Below are 11,823 nucleotides of genomic sequence, written 5' to 3' on the forward strand. Positions count from 1 at the left end.
CATATGCAACCTGCATAACACAATATCAACCAGGTATGTTTTACCACTAATGCAGCCAACATGAAAACACCTTCAAGCTTGAAAACCTTGTGGTTTTGAAGATCCAGGATTTTGGATTGGGTTGTTGTTTTTATAGGAGAGATTCGGGTGGTTCCTCCATCCAGGATTGTAAGTATTGGAAAAAGGGTTTCCTTGGATGTAGTTAACTTGTTCTGTGCTAGACTCATCCATTAGGTTACAATTAAAAGTTTGATGTCCTTGGGTTCCACAGAGTTCGCATTCTGATTGGACTGCAGCTACTATGGTAGGGTTATGAGACATATTTTAGACTTTTAAGGCTAGGGCGTCCATTTTGGCTTGCATTTTTTCCATGCAAATTATCCTATGTATTCCTTCTTGGGTTTCCTTCTTCTTTAGTGTTGCTCATTCTGTTCCCCATTGGTAATGGTTTTGGGCCATATCTTCAATTAGGGCACAAGCTTTAGGGTAAGGTTTGTTCATCAACGCACCACCACCGGAAGCATCGATGGACATCTTAGTATTATAATGGAGTCCATTATAGAAGGTGTGTATGATCATCCATTTCTCTAGGCCATGGTGTGGACAAGCTCTCAAAAGGTCTTTATAACTCTCCTAGGCTTAAAAAAATTATTCACCTTGGTTTTGAGTAAATCTAGTGATAAGGTTCCTAAGGACAGCGGTCTTGCTTGGGAGAAAATACCCATCAAGGAATACTCTTCTAAGGTCTTCCCAAATTGTTATTGAGTTGGAAATAAGAGATTCTAACCAGTCGTGTGCTTTACCTCTAAGGGAAAAAGGGAATAGCGTTATACGAATTACTTCAGGCGAAGCACCATTTGATTTCAGGGTGTCGGCTAACTTGATAAACACTTTTAGGTGTTGATTCAGGTTTTCAATAGCGAGACCAACGAATTGGTTTTGTTGTACTAATTGTAATAGTGAGGGCTTTAGTTCGAAATTATTAGTTGTTATGGCATGGTTTACTGTACTAGAACTAGGCTCCTCATTAGATGGTTGGAAAAATTCCTTAAGATGTCTTTGGTTACGGTCTTTGGCCATTAGCTCTTCTTAACCTTTGGATAAAAAGGCGTGCTCGAGTGTAACATTCGGGTTCCACTAAAGAATCTACTAAGTTTTCGGTGCTACGAATCTTATGCATCTACCGACTTATAAAGCCTTAGTCTAAACGGGATAACAACAGGGTACAAAATTTGACGAAGTTTGTCCCCAGCATCGGTGCCAAAAACATGATGGGTTTGTATATAGAGTCTAAAATAAAATTGCAACTGCACAGCCTATCGAAGTAATATATAAGATTATCAAACCACAGATACCAATCGTCAATCTATCAACTATATTGCTAAGGTGCTTATCTAAGGCGGATGAGAATATTTGAGATGAGTGGAGTGCAAGAAAGTAAATGGATATAAAATGTGCAGATAAAAACAATAGTTTCGAATGTAATTCACGTAAATCAGACAGTGTTCCAGTCATATATTGATAGAATTACTTATGGGGCAATTTTTTCTACTTAAAGAAAGGAATAATTTAACAGGAACTTGTTGCTTTCGCATACTAAGAATTGAGTTTACTCTTTAATCTTATCCTTTTATTGTCACTTATAAAAGGTTCCTCAAACCTTAAAGTTGAAAACCTATTTTTAAAAAATTAGTTAGTTGTCTTAGTAGAAAAGTGATTTTAACTTGGAAACTTTAACTTAAAGAGATTCTTGGCTTTTGGCCAAGAATCAGATTTCAACCCATAAACGCGTCCAAAAATAGTTTCAAAATCGTTTTCTAAAAATGTGTTAAAGATTCCTAATTAACCAAACAAATTGTTTTCACTCTTTTTGTTCGGTTAAAAACTAATTGAGTTTAATCTTAAGTATGGACGGCTTTCGATCTTACCCATAAACATTTAAATGCAATAAACTAGAATTAAAAGTTAAAACATACCTAATAGAATTTCTATTAATATGACATTTGGAACTCGATTATGACAACGATCCTTGCGCTTCTTCAAACGACATGTTGTTCTAGATGTTGAAGGCCTTCAACTCAACATCTTATGACATCTTGTAGGACATCTGTCATACCCTAATTTTGACCCCCCTGAGATGTTATACTTTCAGGATTTTCATCAGAATCAAAGCAGTTGCTCAGAACAGTCACTTGTTCATTTAATACTTAATCAAGGGTGTTCAAGAACAAAGAGCTCAGGCAAAGTATTAGTAAATAAAAGGGATGGTCTCCAACACAAACATAGAATTAAAAAACTTCATTCTATTCACCTATGATTGATTAAGACACCCATCACCTGAACCCAAGTTTGCTTACTTCACCAGTCTAGGGTTTTGAGCCCCATCAAGGACTATAATCAGGGATCACATTTGGGAAACCCTAGAAATCTCCAGGGCATCACTCAAAGGCATCAATCATATTCAAATAACTCATATGACAATATCCAAAAGGCATTACACCTCAATTCAAGGTCTAGAGTCACAAATTTCACCTGGTCAACAATTAGGGTTTTTACCCTAATTCACCTGGACAGTTGACTTTTAATTAGGGGATAGATCTAAAACTCAAAGCATGGCTCAATATTCTTCAATAACTCAATATTATCCATTCATATCATTCATTTGGTAAGGATAGCTTAATTCACTTGAGATCTCCAGAAACGCGATTCGCCTGAAAAAGTCAATTGTACAAGATCACCTTTGACTTTTTGGAAATTTTGGTCAATCATGACTTTTGAAGTTTTAAATCATCAATATATGATATTTGAAGTCATTTGATCAAGGAAAATCAAGAAAGTCAACCAAGAATCAAAAAGTCAAGATTTGACTTTTCATACTTAGAAAATTTTCTAAGTGTTTTCAAGTGGTTTTTACCAAAATTTGGAAGGGAATATCTCAAAATTTCACCTACAAACTGAAAAAAACTTCCAACATGAAAGTTGTAGATTTTGATCTAATGAACAACTTTGTCACATATAATGTTTTGGCTAAAAATCAACCATTGAAGAGTTATGGAGCTTCAAAGTGGCTGCCTTCACAAAACATGCAAGAAAACCCTAGTTTTCTTCAAACTTTATGAGACTTTTTCACTAATTTCCCTAAAGAATTTGGGCAAACACCAAACTAATCAAATGAAGTACATGTTAAGGGCTTTCCAAATTGTGCTCAACCTTCTCCAAATTCATTTTGAGCTAAGAGATATGATTGATCAAAGTTAGGCACTTGAAGTGAAAATTATAGGTCATGTGCAATTTGGAACTTTGCAACTTTGTGCAAATGACTTCACTAAGTGATGCTACCCGACCTCTAATACATCTGCAAGCACACCATACATCCATTTTCATCATTGCAAAAGGATTAGAGAATATTCCTAAAAACAAAGGCATGTGATTATGTAATGATTACATTTGAGAATTTATGGCAAGATGATGAATCACCAAAGGAATCTCTTCCCAACCAATTGGAGCTCATTTCTGTCTCAGATTTTTCCCTTAAGATCAAGCAGAATCGAGGGCTAGGGGATTGATCAAATGGAATCAAAATTTCCATCATTGCATTGTGGATATTTTTGAATTCCTTCATAGCCAAGAAACCAAATCAACCTCACTAAGTAACCACATTCCTCTGCAACTATACGGAACCATTTGCCTATAAATACAAGTGATATCCTTCATACAATTCACACCAAAGCAACTCTATTCCTTGCTTTCTCTTTCTCTTCTCATGCTTATGGGTTTTCAAAGTTCTTTGGCAAGAAGAATCGCTTTCTTCAAACCAGAGCTTCTCTTTGGAAAGTAAGCATTCTAACATCTCAAGGGGGTTCATTTGAGGTGATCCAAGCACCTGGATCACTTCTGTAGGTGGAGGAACACCATTGCTGCTTTCACTTTGGAGCTGTTGCAGTTGGAGGCCCATAGAGAAATTCAGAAGGTTTCAAACAAAGCAAAGCATCCAGACACGTTCCTTAGGGCATAGTGAAGCTATTCAGATGGCTGCAGCTCATCTGTAACTGAAGATTCATCATCCTCCATGTCCACTTGAAGCTCAAATTGAAGGTGTCGGGTAGCGCAATTCAGAAGGATTGAAGTCACAATAAGCATTCAGTTAGCATCACTGAGTCCCAAGGAAGCTTTTAGGATCACTCACACAAGCCCAGGTGTTCCTCATTATCCTCACGACCTCCATTTTTTGAGGTATTTTTTCAAACTCCAACCCACTTATTTGAGTATTCTTTCTCATATAGCTCTATACTATCTTGTTCAGCATCATCAGAGGATTGAAAACCCTCTATCATCATTCATTTATTCATCTTGTTTGTCATTTAATTTTAAATTTATGGTTTATGTGTTCTTCGTGTTCATACTGAAATTAGTTAGTTACACTTAGAATAAATGAATTATGAACCCATGATCATGTTCCTCGTCCAAAAACGAGCAAAATTGATGTTTACATCATACCATTTGGTTGAGAAACCAGAGAGTTAGAATTTTGAATTCTCACAAGCTCAAGGAAGAAGACGACCATGGCTATGGCGTGCAATTTTCAAATCACTGGGCAAAGTTTATTTTATTTTTAATGGTATGCGTTTCTTAAACGAATAAATAATTTGCCCTAGTGGCCTCACATGCGCTCTTAGTCTCCTCGTGCCTCAAGTCTAGGGTTCGAATCCCCCTCGCCCCAGACTTTTTGATCCTTTTATTTTTTTTAGATTTTCTAACTTGTTTTAAAACAAAACCAAATGCGCGCGTGTTATAGTCACCAACTGGCGTTTGGCCTAGTGGTGTTATTTTGAGTGTGTGACTATAAGGGCGTGAGTTCAAGCCTTGCTAGGACCAAAACCTATTTTTTTATCACTTTTCTCACTTAATTTTTTCACAACTTTAACCAATTATTTCACCTATCAAACTAAGTCATTTTCACTTCATTTTTCACACACTTGTTGAATAATATATATATTTTGTGAATAAATCAAAAAATCACAAAAATATTATTTATTTTGTATATTTTTATTAGGTTGAAAATGGTGTTGTTTTAGTGTTTAAAATATGTTTTAATATATGTTTTCATTGAACTTTCCAAAAAAACCTAATACCTTATGAATATTTTGTGATAAAACCCTAAGCCATTTAGGTCTCAACTAGGTTTAGATTTCATCTTTACCCTAATTAAGTTGACTTTTGTCAAAATTCAAAACTGTTTTCATATTTCAAAATAAACAGACGATCGAGGTTGTCAAACGATAGAACCTCGCATCATTTTCAATTGTTTTCATAAACAGTAAATCATTTTTCATTGGGCCTCTAATAGAGTGTAAGTCCCAACCCCCTCTTTTATTTTATTGTTAATCAACTGTTTTCACAACAATAATCATTTCAAATCACAAATCATTTTCAACTGTTTTCATAAATAGTAAATCATTTTTTCATTGGGCCTCTATTAGAGTGTAAGACCCAACACCTTTTTCTTTTCATAGTTTGTTTTCAAAAACTGTATTTACAAAATCTTCTTTCTGTTTTCAAAAAATTCTTCTGCTATTTGAAGGGCAATATTCCCGGTGAAACTCTTCAGATACCTATGGATCTTTGTCCATCCTCACTTCTTTTGTTTTCAAAACCTTTAACTGTTTATCATAAATATTCAACTGTTATCAACAAAACAACAAAAATTGTTGTTGAGGCTTTGTACATACTTCTTCAAAGGCCTCCACTCCATCCAGGTTAGGCTTTACAAGCTTTCAATTTACAGTCTTTATTTTAAATTACTGTCAAATATAGAACTGTTTATATATTGTTTAGAACTACGTCTTAGTGTAAACCTTAGGACAGTTAAACTATATATATATATATATATATATATATATATATATATATATATATATATATATATATATATATATATATTATAGGAATATGACCTAGGATTGAGAATGTCTTCCCGGTGAAGGTTGTTTCCTAATTAGAAATCTGTAGTTTAAACCCCCAAGATGAATTATTCCCGGTGAAACATCTTGGCAAAAGCCTTAGAACAAAAACTAGGACACATCCACCCAAAGAGGAATTATTCCCGGTGAAACCTCTTATCCATTTGCTTAAAGCCAAAATTAGTTCAAAACCACATAGCTTTCTCTTGTGCTATTACAAGGACCCTCGATGACCCTCGATTAGCCTCCTAGTGGGCTTTGTACAAGGACCCACATGCTTCTTAAAAGCATTTCCAGCTTCCTCTTGAGCTTGTATACAAGGACCCATCAGGTTTCTTATAAACATAGGAACAGGTCTTTAGTTACCTTTTAGCCTATCCTGGTTTGTTTCTTCCACTTTAAACCATACTTTAAACAAGCTAAGATTGTCTCAATATCATGTTGAGTACACTTTTTGGAATGAGAGACACGGACAGTCTCTGTCACCCTTATCTTCATCAATCTTCCTTAGCAGAGTCTAGGATCCATATTTGCTTATCCTCAGTCAGAGTCATCCTTAATCTTGGGCTTTAAAAGAGAAGTCTCCACTAGATAATCTTTCTGCCATTTTAACAAAAACCCCTGGAAAGGTTTACCCTCCACACATTCCTTTTTTTAACAAAACCCCTGGAAAGGGTTAGCCTCCAAATCATTCTATCATTTTAACAAAAACCCCTGGAAAGGGTCAGCCTCCAAAATCACTCATTCAAATCCAAAGATTCATTCTTTCAAAGAGATAAATTCCCCAAAAAGAGTCAAAACCCCTGGAAAGGGTTAGTCTCCAAAAATCATGTCTTTTAATAGACAATTTCTCCAGCTGAGTCAAAATCCCTGGAAAGGGTTAGCTTCAAAAAAAAAAAACATAAAAATAATTTAGTTTGTTAAATCCTCTTGCAGAATAAAATTCCCCCAGTGAGTCCTTTGTCATTAAGTAGCCACAACCTTGGGCTTTGTACAAGGCAGATAAACCATATTTCCCTGTGTCAAAGATCTTTTCCCCATAGAGTCTTCCATACTCAGTTTCATTAAAGAGTCCGCCACAACCTTAGGCTTTGTACAAGGAAGAAAATAATCTTTCCCCTAGCTAGAGTCAGCCACAACCTTGGGCTTTGTACAAGGCACACAAATAGAGTCATCCATAGTCTTAAAAACTCAGTTTCCTCAGCAGTCAGCCACAACCTTGGGCTTTGTACAAGGCACACAAAAATAGAGCCGCCCTAAAAAGAGTCAGCCACAATTCTGGGCTTTGTACAGAACACCAAATTAAACTCACAAAATAAACACTCTCCAATTAGAGTCAGCCTCAATTCTGGGCTTTGTACAGAACACAAAAAAATGTTAGTTTAAATTCTCCCCAGTAGAGTTATATCAATAAGTCAATAAACCAATCAAAAGCCTCAAGCTTGGGCCTCATGCAAGCCAGCTAAAAAATCAAATCTTTCAAACAATAGATAGACATAGCTCATCTTCATAGGTAGATATTTCTCTTATCTCACCACAAACAAACAATCATTTCAAACAATCATCATTTCAAACAAATCATCATTTCTCCCATTTAGAACACTGAAAGGCATGCTCTGGCAACACACCCAGACTTGTACGACCCTTTCCCTAATTTGGTTGAGAATCTTTCATTTTAGATGCACGATGGCTGTCATACTTGATCAACCAAGTAGACTCCCCTCTTAATGAAACATCATTTTTTTTAGCTTTTCTGTCACTTTAAAAATGTTTGTGGTGGAATAGTAGAAATACCTCTCTGTAAAGATGATTTCATGTCTCTTTATTGTAAACAGAGATTTAATTCAAAGCTTCAACCTTGAGCTTCAAGCAAGGCACCAAAAATCATTTAAATCCCTAATTAGTTCCCCGAACTACATTAAGCTCTGACTTCCATTAGGGATATGTAGGCATGAGGTTCACAAGGAATCTCAGCGAGCTAATAAAATACCAAAAATAGTCAGTTTGATTGTTTGTCTGTCTGTCTTTTCAAATCAATTCAATTCTCTCTCCTAACACAAAGGAGAAACTTTCCCAATCATTAGCAGTAAACACAATCACAATGACATAGAGAAGGTTCCCGTAGAGTGGAAGGAATCTTGTATGGTCATTAAATTGAGTAGATCTACTTGTGGTGAAGAAGACCCAATACTCGAATCTTAACCAATTGAAGTTCCAACAAACAGGGAAGCGAATGGGAACAAGGCAATAGGATCACATCAATTTGTTTCTCATGTTCTTCTTGTCTCTGATAACTAGCAAGGCCACTGAGAAGGAAATTCCGAGAAGAGACAACTGAGATATGAAGTAGAACCTTGAGAAAGAGAAGCATTGTGAAGAACACTCTTGATTATCGCACGGAAGAAGATTCTGACGAAGTCACCCAAGAATTTGTAATGCTTCAGGGATTCGAGCAATGCGAATGATGCAATGCTCAAGATAAGAGTGCGTCTTGCTTATCCCTCGTGCGGGAGCCCCAAGCATATTCATTGGAGAAGTATTTGCCGTCAAACATGGAGGAACCTTGTGTGGTCACCAAACTTAGAGAAGCTACTTGTTGCAAGGAGAGCTCAAACACCAACTGAAACACCAACCTCCACGGATACAACTGAGCACAAGAACCTTGAGAATGGTAGATGCTTCGACGAAACATTCTTAATTACCCCTTGGAAAGAAGATTCTGACAAAGTTGCTCGAGAATTTGTGGTGCTTTCATTATTATCATGCCAACGAGTTCAAACAAGGAAGTAGCCTTCTACAAAACAGGAAATACTTGAAATGAGAGTACAGAAATGAAATGATGATTGCTATAGTTGAGGAGACTTGACTCCTTATGGGCTTATTGTTTTTTTTTTGGTGATACTTTCTGGAATACGGACATTCACTTATGCATGAATTGGAGGAGATCCTATTGGAGAGGAGAGATCAACGACCTCTGTTGCAGCAGTAGGAATAACATCACCCTCCTTTCTTAGTACCTTTTTCAGAACTTCCATGACCAAACTCACTTGAGTCTTCAACTGACTGTTTTCCTCTTTTAGTGCACCCTGATTATGGATCAATTCTTGCATTTCCAACATAAGATGACCCATTTGTTCCCTCATCTCATCCATTTCCTCACGGAGTTGTTCCATAGTTGATCTCGGAGCTCGTGGTGGTGAGAAGTCAAATCTGTCGATGATTTTGAAATCTGAATAGAAAGGGTCCCATAAGTCTTTGAAAGAGCCATGAAATGCATGATAATATGAATGCATGTTTCATTTACGAGAGATCCTAAAGTCTTTTCATACACTTTTTGTTCTCTTTTGGAATCAAAGCCCTTTTTTTTGTATAGAATATCTTTTCTTTTCTTTTTTCTGATTTTCTATTTCCTTTTTTTTCTTTCTTTTTTTTTTTGGAAATAGACTTTAGGATCCCCCACAAATGAAGTGGATAAAGCAATGATGTTATGCAATGCAAAAGCATGGGATCAAGGTCCATATAATCTGAGTAGCAATCTGTGCAATCCTCTGAATGACTGATGTAAAGCCTTTGTAGGTTAAATGTCACAGGATCAAGGGTTCGACGCCTTTTTGAATACCAGAATATCAAGCACCATGAGAATAGACCAAATAAAGGTCCGACCTCAAATATGAAGAAGCAATGGTATGTAGGAGCCAAGGTTTCCTGTCCCACCCCAATCTCACAGGTATGTAGTCTAGACACGGACAAGTGGTCCCTACTGGTCACTAGGGTCTACAGTTCCCATGGGTTACAAAGTGTTTGAGGCAACAAGCGTGCCAGACACAGTGTTCCATGAAAGAACCTCGCCCAGTTGTGGTACCCCATGTCAAACTCGATCGTAGCAAGAGCCACGGGAGTCAACATGAGCATCCACGCTAATCCTATGTGTCACTTGGCCTGGGTAGTGGGCCTTTTACCTCAAAAAACCCCCCACCTGCAAAACAAAGCATAAAACTATGTGGCCCCCACGGGGACCCATAATATAGTCCAGATGCATGCGGAAAGTAAACATGATATGCAAGCAGGAAAATAAACATGCAAACATATATACAAGATATAGACATAAAAAACAAGTAAACACCCAATAAAAATAAAACAAACAAAGGCTAGGATCGACTTGCTTAGGTGTCCCCAGCAGAGTCGCCAGCTGTCGCACGCTCGCGAAAAATGAACAGAGTCGCCACCAATATATTTATCCCATAAGGGAAAGGAATATCAGAAAACCTAACAAAGGAAGGAACAGGGTCTTGCGACCAGAGAATCTAGGTACGGGAGTCGGTTACGCGAGGGGAAGGTATTAGCACCCCTCGCGCCCATCGTACTCGATGGTATCCATTTATGTTTGTTTCTATCTAAAGGGTGTGTACTATGTCTATGTCTAAATGTGAATGGATGCAGAATGTAGGGAAAATAAAGAATTGTACTCGCACGGGTCCTACCCCGCTGCCTACGTATCCTTTTCAGGAATCAGAGTTACCGTAGCTCGGCTCAAGATTTTCTGTTTGTTTTTGTGTTTTTTAGTTGGGCGGCGTTAACGCTCGCGCTCTTGCATAAGGGGACAGCCTAGGATGCAATGGAGCGGAGATAACGATGCCCTTAAGAAAGGAGAGAAAGAGAGAGAGTTTGAGCATTTCGAGGAAATCCCTTAAGCAAGGGAAACTCGAGTTACTCTTTGGTTTGTGTTTTTTAGAAGGTGGGAACTTACGCCTGAATGGGACCCTTAAGCAAGGGAGATCCAAGCACTCGAACATTCCCTTAAGCAAGGGATGTTTCAAGCTTCCATTCCCTTTTTAAGAATTTTCACTTTGATTATTAGTGTTTTAAGTATTTTCTTTGTATTTTTTGTGGGGAATTTATTCAAGTATTTTTAGATGTTTTAATGTTGTAAAAGAAAAAGAATGAAAAAGTGGGGGGACTAGCCTAATTTCTAAGCCTAGTTGTTATTGCTTGAGTCTAAAGTCTAATAGAATGGGGAAAAGTAGTATAAGCGTTTTACAATATAAGAAAATATTTACAAAAGGAAAAGAATTAAAATCTAAGCCAATCATGAAAATATATATACACACAAACAATTACACTTTATTCATGATAGAACTATTTTTGAATTAACAAAGAAAACTATTTATTTTTTATGGTTTATCAACCAATCACAAATCAAAGAAAACAATCAATTAAAAGTCAATTAAAAGAAAATAAAAATCTAAAAAGTCTAATTGAGTGAAAAAATATTTTTGTTATTTTTATTTAAGGAAAAAACTCAATTAATGTGCAAAATAATTAAAAGAAATCAATTTTTAATATTTGTTTTTATAATAGCAAAGGGGGTGCAGCAGTAATTTTAAAATGAACTAAAAATCAATTAAAATGGCAAACTGGGTCCAAACAGGGGGGGAGTAAGAGCAGTTGGCGCCAAGGCCCAGTCCAGAAGCATAGGGGCGCATTAGCAATGCGTGGGTGTGGACGCAGAAACAGCACAAGGGCCTAAGATGCGTGGCCCAGTGTTGTCACAAACTATTTATTTATTATGGTTTATCAACCTATCAAAATTCAAGGAAACAACAATTAAAAAAATCAATTAAAGAAGATAAAATTCTAAAAAGTCTAATTGGGTGAAAAATGTTTTTGTCAATTTTTATTTAAGAAAAAAATGGATTAATGTTCAAAAGAATTAAAAGAAATCAATTTTTAATATTTGTTTTTATAATAGCAAACGGGGTGCAGTAGTAATTTTAAAATGAACTAAAATTATGTACAAGCAGAGAACTGGGCCTGTTCAGGGGGTGGGGAAAGCAATGGTGGCGCTAAGGCCCAGTCCCTGAGT

General features: G+C 36.6%; 1 non-coding gene across 1 annotated transcript; it reads left to right on the forward strand.

Annotated features, from left to right (window-relative positions):
* Positions 1–589: 589 nt before the first annotated feature.
* LOC131615372 (small nucleolar RNA R71) lies at positions 590–696 on the forward strand. The gene has a single exon (XR_009287790.1). It is a non-coding gene; the product is annotated as a small nucleolar RNA R71 (small nucleolar RNA).
* The last annotated feature ends 11,127 nt before the right edge of the window (positions 697–11,823 follow it).

Source organism: Vicia villosa, linkage group LG6 (assembly GCF_029867415.1).
Source record: "Vicia villosa cultivar HV-30 ecotype Madison, WI linkage group LG6, Vvil1.0, whole genome shotgun sequence".
Lineage (NCBI taxonomy): Eukaryota > Viridiplantae > Streptophyta > Magnoliopsida > Fabales > Fabaceae > Vicia > Vicia villosa.